Below are 20,147 nucleotides of genomic sequence, written 5' to 3'. Positions count from 1 at the left end.
TTGAGAAATGATTACTACAGTAAGTTTACTTAGCATTCATCTTCTTATATAATTACAAAAAAATAAAGCTTACATTTTAATGGGAGAAATGGTTGTAACAAAAACAGCAACCAATACCACCAGACTTCCATGGAGTCAATGACAGAAATTCCTAAAATGAGACCCAGAAATGGCTGTGTTTTGTTGTACTTTCTCTGAAATTGGCCCTACATTTTTGCCCTTTTAGTCCCTTTTATGCCTATACTGGGGAGAAGAGTGATGGCAGAGCATCTAGTAATAGCTTCAGTTTTTCTCAGATTTGCTCTGCACCAGGTACCCTGCAAAATTATTTTAAAAATTATTTCACTGCATTAAAATCCTATGAAGGAGATTATTTTATGGGTCAGTAAAATGAAGTTTATAAGAGGTAGTGTAGTTACAAACCAGATCACATTAAAAAAACAGAAACAGGCACCTGGGTGGCTTGGGTCAGCTTTGGTTTCGGCTCAGGTCATGATCTCATGTTTTGTGAGTTCAAGCCCCCTGTCGGGTTCCGTGGGACCTGCTTGGGATTCTCTCTCCCTCTTTCTCTGCTCCTCCCCTGCTTACATGCATGCATGCTCTCTCTCTCTCTCTCTCAAAACAAAACAAAACAAAACAAAACAAAACCAGAAACGATAAAAAAAAAAACAAAAAACACCTTGAATCAGATCACATAGTTGGTATGTGATAGGGCTAGATAGGCCTGCTCCTAAAAATTTCAGGACAAAAGCATGACTAAGAACACAGTTTTCGTATCTCTATACTTAGGTTATAAATCAGGATAAAAAAAACTGTTAGAAAAGTATTTCTGGGTGCCTGGGTGGCTCAGTTGGTTGTGTGTCCGACTTCGGCTCAGGTCACGATCTTGCCGTTTGTGAGTTAGAGCCTCTCATCGGGCTCTGTGCTGACAGCTCAGAGCCTGGAGCCTGCTTCCGATTGTGTGTCTCCTTCTCTCTCTGCCCCTCCCCGGCTTGTGTTCTGTCTCTCTCTGTGTCTCAAAAATGAATACATGTAAAAAGCAAAAAAAAAAAAAATTTTTAAATGTTTTTAACAGAAAAATATTTCCTCTTCTACGCAGACATGTATTTTCATAATGACCTAGAAGGCCAGAATTATTTGGACTACTCAGAGTTCTGAGACAGGTACCCTCTAAGACTAGTCTCAATCCTCAGACTCTCATCATTTGTCCCTTGGCCATGATTCAGACCATGGAATGTGTACAACAGTGGGTATAGGTATTGTCGATGGCAGGACAGAGTTTGAGAAGAGATCCACTGAAGGCCTTGGAAGTAGGCTCAAAACTGCTTGGGCAGGGAATTCTGGGATCCAGAGCATAGTCGGGGTTGGTAGAGTCAGGGGCTTCAGGTAGATTTGTCCACTTGGTCCAGTGAACATCTTGCCTGAGGGGATAGACAGGTCAGAAGAGGGTCAGAGTGGATATCTAAAGTGTAAGATCCAGAATAGGGTTCCTTTACTATAACCAAGGGTAGTACCAGTGCAAGGACTGAAATCCAGGTCTGTGTGACTATACTGTCTCTTGTCAACAGTAAGAAAGCCTGGATTTACAGAGAAAGGAAGTGTTGGCTTACTGTCTGGTAAATGGAGCAAGGATCTGTCCATGAAGTGCTTTAGGATGGACTATTTTTTTCTTTCTTTCTTAAATGTTTGCTTATTTTTGAGAGGGACAGAGACAGAGTGTGAGTGGGAGAGGGGCAAAGAGAGAGGCAGACACAGAAGCAGAAGCAAGCTCCAGGCTCTGAGCTGTCAGAACAGAGCCCGACCCGGGGCTCAAACTCAAGAACTGTGAGACCATGACCTGAGCCAAAGTTGGACGCTTAACCGACTAAGCCACCTGGGCGCCTGTGGACTATCTTTAAATGAGCCAGTCTATTTCTCTTTTGAAAATGCTATTTAGTGTTTACATGTAAAAACTAGAGAATTGAAGAATTGAAAAAAAAAAAACCCATCTCATTACAAGTTCATTCTGGTCTTTGTGTAGTTTAAGTTGAATGGCACAGTTATAAGGAGACATAGCCAATTTTTTCCCTAAAACAGTGAGGCATAAGCATATTGGTGTATATATATAATGGTTTGCAGTTTATACTCAACAAGAATTTCTTCAGTCCTGTTTTACTTAGGGAAAAGCAGTATGAAAAGGTCCAGATTATGGTTTATTTTGTATTTTATATCAAACATTATAGGCAAGTTAGATATCATTATATGGTCTTAAAGTTTTCGATTTTCTGAAATTAATCTCAAACATATGAAGAGACTGGTTCTGGGGAAATGCAGTTTGGATATAGAATGTTATTTCTTCGTTACATACATTGTTGAGTATTTAGAGTACATATGGGTTCTGGTTATTCTTAGAGTCCTTAGGGCACCAGTCTTAAGATTGACTGTCCAGCCACACTATTTGTCAGATCCCCTACTTGAAGCATTCTTGAGTCTGTCGAAACCTTCACCATCCACATGACCCCAGGATCTTGGACTATCCTTACCTATTAGAGAGTCCTTAATTCTGTCAGACTCAGAGTTTAATTTAAATCTGGTGAGAACAAATCATGACTTCTGTTCGGTTTTCAAGCTACCCTTTTTGTTAACAGGTGAGAATCTTGTGTTTCCATGTATTGCATGATTGGAACTGTTCAAGGTGTAAAAATGAACAGAAAAATCCTGAGTGCTACGTACCCTCGATGTTAGAGACATAATTAGTAAGTAAAAGTCCAAACTGATGTTAGACCTAGAATTTGGTGGTACAGAAAACAGAATTTTAACCCCCTTCTAATTTTTTTATAACATGTCTTCCCTACACCCTTTCAATTTGCTTTTTCTGTGATATTTGGCACTATTGCCAAATAGTGCTATTGCTTATTAGCTCTTGTTACCAAATTTGCCAAGCTCCTGAAAAATACTTGCTTTTTAAAAAGCACATTAAAATTCTGACATCCATTTTGAGTGACAGTTTCGGCAGCGTCCTGTATGGCAAGGGCTTGGGAATTTGTTGACATGAATCCATTTTCTCTGACTTCTGATTCCCCTACCTAGATTCTGTAGCCTGTGGTCTATTTTTAAATCATGCTGCTATGCTCTGTGCAGCAGTTCTTTTCCTGAATTATTTATCATTGTTTGGAGCTGAATGGAGCAGTATGTTTTTTTTACCACTGCTCATTAGAACTCACGTGTCTGTCTTCAGCTTGGTTGACAGATTTGGTTCATGTTAAATCCCACTGGTCCATTCTGGGAAGGCTGCAAGGCAGGGAACAGGCCACAGTCTGTGATACCCTGTAAGGGCATTCAGACTTTTGGTTATTGTTATTTCTTTTGGCAGCAGTGGGAAAAGATAGAAGCTATGCCCTGTTCTTCCCTTAGACTCTGTTCAGAGACTGTGTTAAGATCATTTATGATAATGTTGATTTTATGTTTTTATAGTAATTGTTGCATTTTTAGGAGAGATGAGGGAAGAATCCCTATGAAAAGCACAGCATTAAATCAAGATTTCATTTTCATTTTAAATATGATCCAGATACTTGGGACACTAAAAATCTCTGGTCTTGGGATATGGGTTGTGAGGCATTTGTTCCTTTTGTTTGGGAATATTCCTTCTCATTGCCTGTTCTCTCACCTTCTTAACAGACTGTAGGCTTGGAAGAAGGATGGCAAAATCTAAAAGCAAGGCAATTATTTTGAATGATATTTTTTCCCCTTTCTGTTTTCTGGTGCATCAGAATTAATGTTTCTCTTTCGTCTTCCTCCTGTGTTTTTTTTCTCCCCCTGCATCCTATCTTTCATGAAAAAAATTTTTTGACATTGTTTTTTTTTTCTCTTTGATAGATGAGCATACTACTACTTGGGTATTCTTTACTTTTTAAACTATTTGCCTTTTTCATGTCACTGTAGGTGGAAAGGGGATAGCTGTCAGTCATTTGGGCACTGGAGAAGGAAAAATCATGTTTGTCCCCCTAACCCTGTTGGCCATCTCTGAGTTTGCTTGTACCTTTAAAAAAAAAAAAAAAAACAGCAATAGTATCTAGATTTGAGTTCCATTCTTGGACCACTGATGAAATACTGTTTTATAGTCTGAACCAGAACAAGAATTTTTGGCCGCTATTGCTACTTTTGGGTCAGTGCTACTGCCTGAGAAACTGGCCTTTCACTGCTCAGTGATTCCAGTTATTATCATCATGATCATTTCACTCCCCGGTGATAGTGGCTCTCAGTTGCATAAATCCCACATTTCTCAGCAGGACTTCAGGACAGCCCCACTCACATTTTCCTGACATTTCATTAAACTCATTTCTTTGGACTGAGTCAACCAAGTTGAACTAGACTAAATATACTATCTTTCCCTTGTGCTTTTTGCTCTTCTCCAAGTTATCTTTGATTCTCTTTGCCAATACATTTCCACAATCCTTAAAATATCCAGTGCAAGATTAACATTTTTTAGGAAACTGTCCATGATTCTCTGTTAATTTGAACTCTTAATTTTTGTATTTTTTGAGCCTTGTATTTTCAAATTGCTGATGGTTTAAAGCACAATCCCTGTGTTCAAGGGGGTCTAATCTTCGGGGAAAATCAGAGATAAGCAGACTTGTTTTTCTTATTATTTTGCATTTCTGTTGGTTTTTAATTTCACATATATGTCTTTAAATTCCAGATTATAATTGTAAGGGCAGGAGCAATTACCTTCCTTTCTATGGAATCTTATGAACTATTTCTGCTGCTCTTGGCACATGGTAGGCAGCTACCTGCCTTACCGCAGGGCAGACTCATTGGATAATAAGGTATCAGTGTAGGGTAAGAAGGATCCTAAGGGTTGAGGATTCTCTATTTTGTATATTTTAGAATGATAAGAATACTAAGAGTTTACAGTCTTACTTGGAATTATATTTTGGAGACTAAAATGACACAGACTAAAAATTGAAAGTCCAAAAAGACATATTTGGTTTCTGAAATAGCCATCCAAATTTTGTCTGCATAACAAAGTTAGAGCATATTTATTATTGGCAAGCTGGGAGGATGGTTTACTTCAGCAACTCTGTCCCTGCATGTCTGATGGTGGTGTTGTACATCCTTAATAAATTTGAGTTCACATTAGTTTACTGTCGAAATCTTTCAGGTGACATTCAGAACCAGAATTGCATATTATCTACAGGTTGTTAACCTCACTTTCCAACCCCCCATGACACTTTGCATGAGAGTTGAGTTTATGTTAGAGATCTTACTTCGAACTAGGGTCCCTGACCTTTAAGAGTGGAGCTGTTGTGGCACCTGGGTGGCTCAGTCAGTTGAGTGTCCAGCTCTTGGTTTCGGCTCAGGTCATGATCCTAGGGTCGTGGGATCGAGCCCTGTGTTGGGCTCTATGCTGAGCATGGAACCTGCTTAAGATTCTCTCTCCCTCTCCCCTGCTCATGCTTTTGTTTTAAAAAGTTTTTTTTGTTGTTGTTGTTGTTGTTGTTTTTAATTTAAGAGTAGAGCTATGTTTCATTTTTCTGACACTTTTTAGAGCACTTGGTGGTGTTAAGGTAGGGGGTAGGAGAATGGGGGTAGGAAGCAGCATGAAGGTTCTTGAGGGAAGGCTAAGAGGAAAGCTACTTGAGACTACTTATTTGTCCATTCCTTCTGTATGAAATCAATCTCCTGACCACTTATGTTGCCTTCTTTGCCCTTCTCCACCCACGACCCTGAATCTTCAGTCCCAGTGCTGCTGACTGTGTACAAAGTTAGGGAACGGTTCCTAAGTCCAGCCTTACTTCTGGCACCAATTATAGAATTTGAGGGTCCTCAGGACCACTTTTGAGTTCAATACTTTGCCAGAAGGACTTACAGAACCTGTAAGTTTCTCATGAAAGCTGTTACACTAAAAGTTATGGTTTATTTTAGCAGAAGTTAACAAATTAAAATCAGCCAACAGAAGAAATGCATGAGGCAGAGTCTAGGAGGGATCTAAATACTGAGCTTATGTTTGTCCTCTCCCAGTGGAGTCACGAACAGTGTTAGCTCTTCCTGGCAATGTGTGACAACACACATGGAATATTGCCAACCAGAGAAGCTCACCCAATCCTTGACGTCAAGTTTTTGTTGGGACTCCATCATGTATATGTGATTGTTGCCTTATGTAACTGACCTCAGTGTCCAACCCCTTCTGAAGTTGAGCTGATACTGTGCGACTCAGACTCCCCACTAAAAATCACATTGTTAGACTGTCTGGTACAACTCAAAGCCCCCAGTAAACAAAGGCTTTCAACAAGCAGACATTTCCACAGTTTTTGGTTTATTACTCCCAGGAAGCTAAAGGCAAAGACCAGAGATCTTTTCTAATACCTGGGACATTAAATGGAGGCACTAGAAGGGTATTTTCTCAATAAAGAGGTCAAATTAGCCCTAGTCTAGAGGACTTACCTTGGATTTGTCTAAAAGGCATAAAAGCAAACCTCAGAAGGATTAAATTGTTTCTAAGTCACAAATTCCTGAAACAAAGCTCAAGATTAAAGACTTAAAAAAAAATCACTGAAGCCAAGAATGCAAAATTTACGACATTTGGCATCCAGTCACAATTATCAGGCATATAAAGAAGCGGAGAATACAGTTCGTATTGAGGAGAAAAGCCAGTCAATAGAAGTAGGCCTAGAAATTATACAGATGATAGAATTAGTGGACAAGGACATTGTAACAGTTGTGTATGTTCAAAAAGCTAGAAGAAAGATTGAGCATGTTAAGTAGAGACGTGGAAGATATAAAAATGATCCAAATCAAACTTCCAAAGATGAAAATTACAGTGTCTGAAATGAAAAATATAGTGGACAGCATTAATAGCACATAGGCATTGCAGAAGAAAAAAATTAGTGAACTTGAAGACATAGTAATAGAAATATCCAAAATGAAATATAAGTGGGGCACCTGGCTGGCTTAGTCCATAAAGTCTGTGACTCTTGATCTCAGGGTTGTGAGTTCAAGCCCCATATTGGGTGTTGAGCTTACTTTTAAAAATTTTTTAATAAATATAAAGAAAAGATTGAAAATATAAATATACAGTGATGAGTCAATACTAACTGAACAGTGGGACATTAAGCAGCCTTTTTTTTTTTTTTCCATCATTAAGCAGTCTTAAGAATACATGTAATTGGAGTCTCAGGAACATGGGGGTGGGGATAGAAAAAATATTTGAAGAAATAATGACTGAGTATTTTCTAAATTTAATGAAAACTATAACAGATCTAAAGAGCTCATTTAAGATTTTTTTCTTCATCACTGATTTTAAGCAATTTGATTATGATATGCTTTGATGTAGTTCTCTTTGTGATTTTTCTGTTTTGGGTTCCTTAAGATGCTTACTAGATCCATGGAGAATCCAAAAAGAACACTTATGAAGAGAGCTGTACCAAGAGCATATTAATCAATTGTGTCCAACTAGTGAAAAGAAAAGTCTTCAAAGCAGAGAAAGAACTCACATTATATACAGAAGGGTTGTGGTCTGAATTGTGTCACCCCCCCCCCTCCCCCCCACACACACCCAATTCATATGTTGAAGCTATAACTCCCAGTATTTCAGAATGTGACTGTACTTGGGGAAAGACCTTTATAGGGGTAATTAAGTTACAATGAGTCTGTTGGGGGGGGGGGTGCCTGGCTGGCTTAGTCAGTAGAGCATACAACTCTTGATCTTGGGTTTGAGCCACATGTTGGGTGTAGAAATTATTTTAAGGGCGCCTGGGTGGCTCAGTTGTTTAAGTGTGTGACTCTTGATTTCAACTCAGGTCATGATCTCACAGTTCACAAGATTGAGTCCTGCGTCGGCATCATGTCGTCCTATGCTGGCATCATGGAGCCTGCTTGGGATATATTCATTCATTCTCTCTCTCTCTCTCTCTCTCTCTCTCTCCCACCCCCTTTCTCTGCCCCTCCCCCACTTTCTCACACTTGCTCTCTCTCAAATAAATAAGTAAACTTTAAAAAAAGGCGGGGGGGATGCCTGGTTGGTTCGGTCAGTTAAGCATCTGATTCTTGATTTTTGTCTCAGGTCTTAATCTTGCGATTCGTGAGTTCAAGTCCCACATCAGGCTCTGAGCTGACAGTGGAGAGCCTGCTTGAGAGATTCTCTCTTTCTCTCTCTGCCCCTCTCTGCTCCCCCAAAGAAAAACCAAATAAACATTAAAAACAAAAAAGAAATTACTTTAAAAAGTCTTTTTAAAAAGTGAGACTGTTGGGTCCCTAATATAATCTGACTGGTGTCCTTATAAGAAGAAGAATTTTTTTTTTAATTTTTTAATGTTTGTTTATTTTTAAGAGAGAGGCAGTGGGAGCGGGGGAGGAGCAGAGAGAGACAGAGATACAGAATCTGAAGCCGGCTCCAGGCTCTGAGCTGTCAGCACAAAGCCCTACATGGGGCTTGAACTCATAAGCAGTGAGATCATGACCTGAGCTGAAGTTGGACGTTTAACTGACTGAGCCACCAGGCGCCCCAAGAAGAGGAAAGTTAAACATACAAGGGGACACCAGGGGCATGAGTGCATAGAGGAAAAACCATACAAAGACACAGAAAGTGGCCGTCTGCAAGCCAAGGAGAGAGGCTCAGGAGAAACCAAACCTGTCAACACTTTGATCTTGGACTTCTAGCCTCCAGACTGTGAGAAAGTAGATTTCTGTTGTTTAAGCCATCCCATCTTTGATATTTTGTTATGGCAGCCTTGACTAATGCACAAGGTAAGAATTTTGGCAGACTTTTCATCAGAATCATTGCAAGCCAGAAGATATTGGAGTGGTAAATTAAAGTGCTAAATGAAAAAGCCTATAAAGCTAAAATTGTATGCGAAAATGCCTTTCAAAATTGAAGAGGAAAATGTGCAGAATGGGCAAATCCCTAGGGTCAGAAAATGCATTTGTGTTTGCTTAGGACTGAGGATAGGGAGAAAATGGGGAGTTATTGCTAATAGGTATAGGGGTGATGAAAATATTCTAAAATTGATGGTGGTGGTGGAAGCACAACTCTGAATATACTAAAAGCCAATGAACTGTGGACTTTAAGTAGTTGAGTTATATGGTATATGAATTTTATCACAATAAAAATAATGAAGATGAAATAAAGCCTTTAGAAATATACAAGAGACGTGGTGCCTGCGTGGCTCAGTCAGTTGAGCGTCTGGCTCTTGATTTCAGTTCAGGTCATGATCTCATGGTTCTCAGTCTCCGCGTAGAGCTCTGCACTGACAGCATGGAGCCTACTTGGGATTATCTCTCTCCCTCTCTCTCTGCCCCTCCCCTGCTCACGTTCTCTCTCTCTCAAAAATAAATAAACATTAAAAAAAAAACAGTAAAAATAGGGGTGCCTGGGTGGCTTCAGTCGGTTAAGCATCAGATTTGGCTCAGGTCATGATCTCACAGTTTGTGTGTTCGAGCCCCACATTGGGCTCTCTGCTGTCAGCACAGAGCACGCTTCAGATCCCTGTCCCCCTCTCTCTCTGCCCCTCCCCCACTTGTGTTTTTTCTCTCTCTCTCTCTCTCTCTCTCTCTCTCTCAAAAATAAACATTTAAAAAAAAGAATGCAAAATTACAAATACAAAATTTTAAAAAATACAGTAAGAATAAAATATACAAGAGCTGATAGAATTAAACCATCAAGCTACCACTATAAGAAATGTTAATGGCAGGAGAAAATTACACTAGATAGAAATTTAGATTTACATGTAAAAATGAAGAGAATCAGAGATCTATATGGAAACTATTAAGAGTTCTTTTATTCAAAAACCACTTAAAAGATAACTGTTTAAAACAAAATAATAAAACTGTATTGTGGGATTTATAACATGTAGAAATAAGATGTATGACAGCAGTTGCCCAAAAGTGTGGGAGAGGTAAAATGGAAGTATACTAAAGTTCTTATAACATATGCAAAATGGTATATTATTTTAAGATAGATTATGATACATTAAAAATTTATGCCTTAAATCCTAAAGAAACTACTTAAAAAAAACCCAAGGAGGTATAATTAACAAGCTCATGAAAGGAGATAATTGAATCATAAAATGCTTAATTAAAAGACATCCAAAAAAGGGAAGATGAACAGATTGGACAAGTAGGAAACAAATAGCAAGATGGTTGACTTAAATCCAGCCATATAAATAATCACATTAAATGCAAATGATCTAAACACTACAATTAATAGTTGCAAATTATCAGATTGCAGTTAACAGGAAGACCTAGTTAAATGTTGTCTATGAGAAGTCAGACGAAAAGTACAGGATGGAAAAAGATATATTGTGCAGACACTAATCAGAAGACAGCAGGGGTTACTATATTAGACAAAGTAGTTATTACTTTACTTTGTAAATATTACAAGGAATATTATCATGGATATGGAGTATGATTTCATGATGAAAATGTGGTCAGTTCTTCAAGAAGACTAAAAATCATAAATGTTTGTGCATTTAATAACTTCGAAATTTATGAAGCAAAAAGTAATAAAAGTGAAAGAGAGACCCCATCAGTATAGTTGGAGATGTCAATAGTACTTTTTCAAAATTATTGGTTGAACAGTTAGACAAAAAAAAATCAGTTAGTAACTTGACCTGGTTGACTCACTTGATCTGCTTGACATTTGCTGACCACTCTACCTGACAACAACATGATACTGTTCTTTGCTAGTGTTCATAGGATATCTACCAAGATAGACAATATTCTGGGCCATAAAAGAATTTCAGTCAATCTGGGGTTTAAATTTTACAAAGTATGTTCTTTTATCATAAGGAGATTCAACTAGAAATCAGTAACAGAAAAATACCTGGAAAACTCCCAAACATTTGGAAATTAAACATACTCTGAATTAGGTATCAAAGAATGATAAGAAAGTTTTAGAAAATTAGAATTTTTTTTACAAAAGTTTATTTATTTTAGTAATTTCTACACCCAAGGTGGGACTTGAACCCATGACCCTAAGATCAAGAGTCACACACTCTTCTGACTCAGCCAGGTTCTCCTAGAAAATGTTTTTAAAAGAATGAAAATGAGAACATGACATAGCAAAATTTGTGGGATGCAGTTAATGCAATACTTAAAAGGAAATCTATAGCATTAAATGCATATATTAGAAAGAAGAAAGATCTAAAATTATTGACCTAAGCTTCCACTTTAAGAAATGAGGAATAGGGGCGCCTGGGTGGTGCAGTCGGTTAAGCGTCCGACTTCAGCCAGGTCACGATCTCGCGGTCCATGAGTTCGAGCCCCGCGTCAGGCTCTGGGCTGATGGCTCAGAGCCTGGAGCCTGTTTCCGATTCTGTGTCTCCCTCTCTCTCTGCCCCTCCCCCGTTCATGCTATGTCTCTCTCTGTCCCAAAAAAAATAAATAAACGTTGAAAAAAAAATTAAAAAAAAAAAAAAAGAAATGAGGAATAAAGGACACCTGTGTGGCTCAGTCAGTTAAACATCTAACTCTTGATCTCGGGGTCATGAGTTTAAGCCCCACATTGGGCTCTACCCTAGGTGTACTTCAAAACAAAACAAAACAAAACAAAACAAAAACAAGTCAAGGTTAGTTTAGCATTCAAAATTCAAACAATATATGTAATTCAATGTACTAACAGGCTAAAAAAGAAAATACTATGATTATCTCAAGAGAAACAGAAAAGGCATTTGGGAAAAACTCAACTTCCAATCATTTTAAAAACTTTCAACAAATTAGAAGGGAACTTCCTTTAAAAAAAAAAAGGGGGCGCCTGGGTGGCGCAGTCGGTTAAGCGTCCGACTTCAGCCAGGTCACGATCTCGCGGTCCGCGAGTTCGAGCCCCGCGTCAGGCTCTGGGCTGATGGCTCAGAGCCTGGAGCCTGTTTCCGATTCTGTGTCTCCTTCTCTCTCTGCCCCTCCCCCGTTCATGCTCTGTCTCTCTCTGTCCCAAAAATAAATAAACGTTGAAAAAAAAAAATTAAAAAAAAAAAAGATTTTATTTTTAAGTAATCTATATCCAACGTGGGGCTTGAACCTACAGCCATGATATCAAGAGTCGCATGCTACTGACTGAACCAGCCAGGCATCTCTAGAAGGGAATTCCCTCGGTCTGATAGAGGACATCTTTGAGAAACCAATAGCTAATACTGTATGTAATGAAGAAAAAATCCTTTGCTCCTAAGAACAAGAACAAGGCACGAATGTTGGGCTTCACTGCTTCTTTTCAACATAGCATTGAGGATTCTCACCAGTGCAGTAAGCTAAGAGGGGAAGAGGAGCAATAAAAGGCGTAAGTTTGAAAAGGGGAAAAAATAAAATTTAACCACTGCAAAGGATAGCATCATGTATGTGGGAGAACATGAGGAATCTGCAAAATAGATTATTTAAGTTGAGGAAGGTTGTGGAATACAAAGTCAGTATGTAAAAATCACTTGTGTCTTTATATACTAGGAGCAATCTGAAATTGAGGTTGAGGAAGTATGTCATTTATAGATAGCGTAAAATTTGACAAGACACATGCAATAGCTGTATATTGAAAACTGCAAAACATTGCTTTTATGGATTGGGGGATTCAATATTGGTAAAATTGCAATTCTTCCCAGATACATATTCAGCATGATTGCAGTCAATCAACACACTGACTAAAATTTATCTGAAAACACAAAGGGTCTATAATAGACCAAACAAATTTGAAAACAAAGATCAAAATTGAAGGATTTATACTACCTGATTTCAAGACTTACTGTAAAGGTTTGGTAATTAAGATAGTGTGGTGTGAAAATAAACCTATAGAACAGTGGAAGGGAATAGAAGCTCAGAAGTAGATCCACATGTGTATGGTCAATTGATTTGGACAGCTGCCAAGGCATTTCAGTGGGACAAGGAAAACTTTTTTATTTTTATCTTTTTTTTATGTTTTTATTTTTATTTTTGAGAGACAGACAGAGTGTGAGTGGGGGAGGGGCAGAGAGAGAGGAACACACAGTATCCGAAGCCGGCTCCAGGTTCCGAGCTGTCAGCAAGAGCCCGATGTGGGGCTTGAACTCACAGACTGTGAGATCATGACCTGAGCTGAAGTCGGTCATCCAACCGACTGAGCCACCCAGGTGCCCCAAGGAAAACTTTTTAATCAGCGATTTTTAAACAATTAGATAGACGTTGTAAAGGAGGAAATATCTTTTTTCCTTCTACTCTTTCAGGTTCCCAGCTAGATTTCTGTAATGAAAGACAGATTAACAAGAGAAAAACAAGTTTATTGACATACAATACATGAGAGAAACTCCTGGGTAACTCAAAGGTTTGGTTAGAAGTTAAGTTTGTATAGCTAGCATCTTAAAGAAATTTTTAGGGAAGGATAAGACAAAGGAAAAGGACCTTGAGTCTCTAGGGGTGGCAAATTGTGGGAAGGCAAATGTAAGTGAAACTAATGGTAGATAAAGACTCCTTAATAAAGTTTGTTGTGTAGAACTCTCTGGTGCCATCTCTAGGCTGATAAGGTTTGTCTCCTGTGATTAATTTCTTTCCTTAGTGGGTGAAGAGGGGAGGAGAACAACTTTGTAAATTTACGTCCTTTTAGGCGGATAGAAGGGGGGCAGAGAGCTTTTCTTTTATCTGCTTAATTTCCTTCCGCTCGAAATAATCCTATGCCAAAGTGGCATATTTGGGGTGGCAAATTCTGCAATCCTTCACCACATTAAAAAAAAACAAAAAACCTCCAACCTTATTTCTCATCACCAAAAGAATAACTCAAATAGATCATGGACTTATATGTAAGGGCTGAAATTATTAAATTCTAGAAGAAAATGTCTGAGAAAATCATTGTGATCATAGATTAGGCAAAGATTTCGTAAATTGAACACAAATCGCACAAAGTATAGAAGAAAAAAATTGATGTTTGATTTCATCAAAATAACATTTCTCTTTTATTTTTTAATTTTTTTTTAACTTTTTAAAAAATGTTTATTTGAGAGAGAGAGAGACAGAACTCAAGTGGTGCAGGGGCAGAGAGAGAGACACAGAATCCAGAGCAGGATTCAGGCTCCAAGTTGTCGGCACAGAGCCTGACACGAATCTTGAACTCACAAACTATGAGATCATGACCTGAGCTGAAGTAAGGTGCTTAACCAACTGAGCCACCCAGGCGCCCCTTAATATTTTTTAATTTTTTTTTTAATTTAAAATTTTTTAATTTTTTAATGTTTTACTTATTTTCAGAGAGAGAGTGTGAATGGAAGAGGGACAGAAAGAGAGAGACAGAATCCAAAGCAGGCTCCAGGTTCTGAGCCATCAGAACAGAGCCCAATGTGGGCTCGAGCTCACAAACAGGGAGATCATGACCTGAGCCAAAGTCGGATGCTCAGCCAGCTGAGCCACCCAGGTGCCCCTAAAATTTCTCTTTTAAAAACACAGTAGGGGGGGCGCCTGGGTGGCTCAGTCGGTTAGGCGTCCGACTTCGGCTCAGGTCATGATCTCGCAGTCCGTGAGTTCGAGCCCCGCATCGGGCTCTGTGCTGACAGCTCAGAGCCTGGAGCCTGTTTCGGATTCTGTGTGTCCCTCTCTCTGACCCTCCCCTGTTCATGCTCTGTCTCTCCCTGTCTCAAAAATAAATAAAACGTTAAAAAAAAAAAAACAAAAATTTAAAAAATAAATAAATAAATAAATAAATAAATAAATAAATAAATAAATAAATAAATAAAAATAAAAACACAGTAGGGGGCACCTGGCTGTCTCAGTCTGTAGAGATGTGACCCTTGATCTTGGGACTGTGAGTTCAAGCCCCACATTGGATATAGAGATTACTTAAAATCTTAAAAAAATAAAGACATGGTAAATAAAATGAAAAGGCAAGCCACAAGGGCACTTGGCTGGCTCAGTTGGTGGAGCATGCGACTATTGATCTTGGGGTCCTGAGTTCGAACCCTATGTTAGGTACAGAGCTTACTTTAAAAAAAAAAAAAGACAAGCCACAGACTGGCAGAAGATGTAAGTTTAAGGAAATACTTCAATGTGGGATATATGAAGAATGCTCCTAATTCAACAACCCAGGGGTGCCTGGGTGGCTCAGTCGGTTGAGCGTCTGATTCTTCATTTTGGCTCTGGTCATGATCTCTCAGTTCTTGAGATCAAGCCCAGTGCAGAGCCTGCTTAGGATTCTCTCTCTCTCTCTCTCTCTCTCTCTCTCTCTCTCTCTCTCTCTCTCAAAATAAAATAAATAAACTTAAAAAGAAGACAACCCAGGGGTGCTTGGGTGGCTCAGTCAGTTGAGTGTCTGATTCTTGGTTTTGGCTCAGGTCATGATCTTGCGATTTCATGAGTTCAAGCCCTGCATTGGGCTCTGTGCTGGCAGCAGAGAGCCTGCTTGGTATTCTCTGTCTTCCTTTCTCTCTGCCCCTCCCCACTTGCACTGTCTTCTCTCTGTCAAAATAAATAAATAAACTTAAAAAAAATAAAAATATTTGATTACAGTATCCATACATGGTTTTTAAAGACATTTTAGAAAATGTGGGTGAGTAAAACTATATGAAGAAGAAAATATCACCTGTAATCATTCCTGAGGGAGACACTTGTTAAATTTTTGTTATATCTTTTATCTTTTTTTCATACATATTTACAGTTAATGTCATCATGTATATATAGTTTTGCATAAGATTTGTATGTAGACTATCACATTTCCCTTGTCATTAAAATAATTTATAAACACATCATGAGGGTGACTTTATATTCATTGTTTGAATTTGTCATCATTTATTATTATTCTTTTTGGCTATTTATTTCCAGGTTTTTCTCTTTTAAAAATAATGGTTGTGAACATTTTTATTTTTTTATTATTTTTATTTATTTGTAATATATATATTTATTTGTAAATATATATATTTATATTTATTTATTGCTTATGAACATTTTTATATACAAATGTTTTATATATTTGTGATTATTGAAGAATGAGATTTCAATGAAAAGTATTTAAAATGCTTAGCGTAGTACCTAGAACATAGAAAATACTCAAAAAGATTTTGGCAAATGCATCTTGCTTTTATCACTTAATATGATTTGGGGATCTTAATATACTTTATATGGATTTAGTTAATGATTCTTTAAGAGAATAATTTTGTTAAGTAACATTAGGACTCAAATATATTTCAGTCTGTCCATCTTACCGTCTCTCTGCTCTGGCTACCACCTCATTAATCTTTACAGCAAAATTATTTGAAAGAGTTCTCTATTCTTGCTATCGTAAATTGATCTCCTTTTTTCTTTTGAACCCACTCTGTTTTGGCTTTTACCACCACTGCTGTCTATTCCTAAATCCAGTAACCAGTTGTAAATTCTCATCTTACTGACCTATCAGTATTTGACAATGTTTATTGCCTTTTCCTTGAAATGTTTTTTCGCTTGGCTTCCAGAACATCACACTTTCCTTTCTAAATGCCATTCCTTCTTAGTCTCCTTTGCCGGTTCTCCTGGCTTTTTTTTTTTTTAAATGAAAAAAAATCTCGAAAATACAAAGTAAAGACAGTATTATAATGAATCTACCCCATGTACCCTTCGATAATCATCAGCATTCTACCATTTTTGCTTACTCTATACTACCTCCAGTCATTGCTTACCCCTATTTATTAATTGTCTTCTTATTTTTAAAAGTCATATGTATTGAAGTATGATTTACATAGAATAACATTTACCTTTGTTAGGTGAACAGTTCTACACAAGGTTTTTATTTAAAAAAATTTTCTTTAACGTTTATTTATTTTTGAAAGAGAAAGAGAGACAGAGACAGAGCACCAATGGGGGAGGAGCAGAGAAAGAGGGAGACACAGCATCCGAAGCAGCCTCCAGGCTCTAAGCTGCCAGTACAGAGCCTGATGTGGGGCTTGAACTCACAAACTGTGAGATCATGACCTGAGCTGAAGTTCGATGCTTAACTGACTGAGCCACCCAGGCGCCCCTGAACAGTTCTGTAAAATTTTGACAAAATATACAATCTTGTAACCACCACAGTGTAGACAGAGAATATGTCCATCACCTTAAATGGTTCCCTTTTGCCCGTTGTAGTTGTTCCTCTTTCCATTGACTGACTGAAGAATATTTAGGTTGTATCCTTTTTTTTTTTTTTTTTTTGCAATTATAAATAGAGCAGCCATAAACATACTTGTACAGGTTTTGTACGAATGTAAGTTCTCTGGGGTAGATAGCTAGGAGTGGATCTGCTGGGTCATAGGGTAAGTGTATTTTAACTTAATAAGAAACTACCAAACTGTATATCCAGAGTGGCTATACCAATCAATGTATGAGAGTTTCTTTTTTTTTTTTTTTTTGTATGAGAGTTTCAACGTATGAGAGTTCCAGTTGCTCCATATATTCACTAGAATTATCAGTATTTTATATTTAAGTCTTTTGCCCCATTTTAAGTTGGATTTTCGTTCTTTTTTTTTTCTAATATGAAATTTACTGTCAAATTGCTTTCCATACGACACCCAGTACTCATCCCAACAGGTGCCCTCCTCAATACCCATCTCCCAGTTTTTAAGAGTCTCTTATGGTTTGGCTCCCTCCCTATCTAATTTTTTTTCCTTCCCCTCCCCCATGGTCTTCTGTTAAGTTTCTCAGGATCCACATATGAGTGAAAACATGTGGAATCTGTCTCTGTATGACTTATTTCACTTAGCATAACGCTCTCCAGTTCCATCCACGTTGCTACAAAAGGCCATATTTCATTCTTTCTCATTGCCATGTAGTATTCCATTGTGTATATAAACCACAATTTCTTTATCCATTCATCAGTTGATGGACATTTAGGCTCTTTCCATAATTTGGCTGTTGTTGAGAGTGCTGCTATGAACATTGGGGTACAAGTGGCCCTATGCATCAGTACTCCTGTATCCCTTGGATAAATTCCTAGCAGTGCTATTGCTGGGTCATAGGGTAGGTCTATTTTTAATTTTCTGAGGAACCTCCACACTGCTTTCTAGAGCGGCTGCACCAATTTGCATTCCCACCAACAGTGCAAGAGGGTTCCCGTTTCTCCACATCCTCTCCAGCTTCTATAGTCTCCTGATTTGTTCATTTTGGCCACTCTGACTGGCGTGAGGTGATACCTGAGTGTGGTTTTGATTTGTATTTCCCTGATAAGGAGTGACGCTGAACATCTTTTCATGTGCCTGTTGGCCATCCAGATGTCTTCTTTAGAGAAGTGTCTATTCATGTTTTCTGCCCATTTCTTCACTGGGTTATTTGTTTTTCGGGTGTGGAGTTTGGTGAGCTCTTTATAGATTTTGGATACTAGCCCTTTGTCCGATATGTCATTTGCTGAATATTCCATTTTTAATTGGAATATTCTATAAATGTCAATTAGATCCTGTCATTTGATGATATTGTTCACTTCTTCTATATCCTTGCTGATTTTTGGTCTAATGGGTCCGTCTATTCCAGGAAGAGGGGTCTTGAAACATCCAACTGTACTTGTGCATTTGTCTATTTTTTAATTCTAGTTCTGTTTTTGCTTTGTGAATTTTGAAGCTCTGTTGTTAGGTGCATAGATGTTTAGAACTGTCCTCTTGATGAGATGCCCCTTTTATCATTATCTAATATTCTTTTTTATCCCTGGTACTTTCTTTGCTCTGAAGTATACTTTGGCTAATATTAATATAGCCATTCCAGCCTTTGTGTGTGTGTGTGTGTGTGTGTGTGAGTATTTGTATAGTGTATCTTTTTTTGATCTTTTAAAATTTAAATTAATAGACTTTATTTTTTTAGAGTAATTTTAGGTTTATAGAAAAATTGAGGAGAAAGCACAGGGTTCCCATATAAGTCCTCCAAAATACACAGTTTCCCCTAACATTTTGTATTAGTGTGGTACATGTGTTACAATTGATGAGCCAATATTGATACATTATTATTAAGTAAAGTCCATTATTTATATTAGGTTTCAGTCTTTGTATTATACAGTTCTATGGGTTTTCACTAATGTCTAATGTCTTGTATACACTATTAAAGTATTATATTGAGGGGCGTCTGAGTGGCTTAGTCAGTTGAGCATCCAACTTCGGCTCAGGTCATGATCTCACGGCTCGTGGGTTCAAGCTCCGCGTTGGGCTCTGTGCTGACAGCTCGGAGCCTGGCGCCTGCTTCAGATTCTGTGTCTCCCTCTCTCTCTGCCCCTAACCCACTCGCATTCTGTCTGTCCCTCTCAAAAATAAATAAACGTTAAAAAAAAAGTATCATATTGCGCAGATTATTCTATTTGCCTTCAACCTGCCTATATCATTATTTTTGAAGTTTCTGTATTTCTTGTATTTGAACAGCCTCTGTCTTTTAATTGGCATTTTTAGACCATTTACATTTAATGTAATTTTTGATATGTTTAGATTTAAGTCTCCCATAATATTTTTTTTCTTTATTCTTTCTATGTTTAATCCTCTGATGATATCCTTCTCCTGTCTTTAGAGTCATTAGAACATTTTGTAGTTTTCCATTTTAGTCATTTAAATTTATCTGTTAGATTTTGACTATACCTTTTTGTGTAGATTTTATTGGTTGCTCTAGGGATCTCTCTTTTTTTCTCAATACACACACCTAACTTATGGTCTACTTAGAATGAATACTTTGCCATTAGGTAGAATGTTGAAACCTTAATACCGTATCAGTTCCTGTCCTATCCCCCGCTTAATATTGTAGTTGTCTTATCTATTACATTTATTGACATACAGTGAAAATTCCATGAGATAATCGTAGAAATTTTTGCTTGCAAATATCAAAATTTTAAAGAACTCAAGAGGAAGAGAATAGTCTATTACATGTAACCAGATATTTAGTATTTATATTTTTCTTTCTTTGTTCCTGGTCTTCTAAGATTAGGTGTATTATTCCCCATCTTTTTGAAGAACTTTTTTTTGGCCATTCTTTTATTTTATTTTCAAAAATTATTTTTGGAGGGGGGGTGTGCATGTGGGGGAGGGATAGAGGGAGAGGGAGAGAGAATCCCAAGCAGATTCTGTGCTGAGGAGCCTGCCTTGGGGCTCGAACCCATGAACTGAGAGATCATGACTTGAGCCAAAACTGATTAGGATGCTCAACCAACTGAGCCACCCAGGTGCCACTGGCCATTCTTTGGGAACTGGTGTGCTGGCAATGAATTATCTTAGTTTTTCTTTATTTGAGAATGTTTTTATGTCATTTTCATTACTGAAGGA

General features: G+C 37.9%; 1 protein-coding gene across 9 annotated transcripts in view; it reads left to right on the top strand.

Annotated features, from left to right (window-relative positions):
• R3HDM2 (R3H domain containing 2) overlaps window positions 1-20,147 on the top strand; it is a 151,293-nt gene that overhangs the window by 59,342 nt on the left and 71,804 nt on the right. The window contains exon 4 of one of the 9 annotated variants that reach the window (XM_045061980.1): window positions 2,628-2,735. The exons of the other annotated variants lie outside the window; for them this stretch is intronic. The gene's annotated coding sequence lies outside the window, so the exon portion shown is untranslated. The remainder of the gene's footprint in view (window positions 1-2,627; window positions 2,736-20,147) is intronic. 9 annotated transcript variants of the gene reach the window in all.

The sequence above is a fragment of the Felis catus genome, chromosome B4 (assembly GCF_018350175.1).
Source record: "Felis catus isolate Fca126 chromosome B4, F.catus_Fca126_mat1.0, whole genome shotgun sequence".
NCBI lineage: Eukaryota > Metazoa > Chordata > Mammalia > Carnivora > Felidae > Felis > Felis catus.
This window is presented reverse-complemented; position numbering and strand designations above follow the sequence as displayed.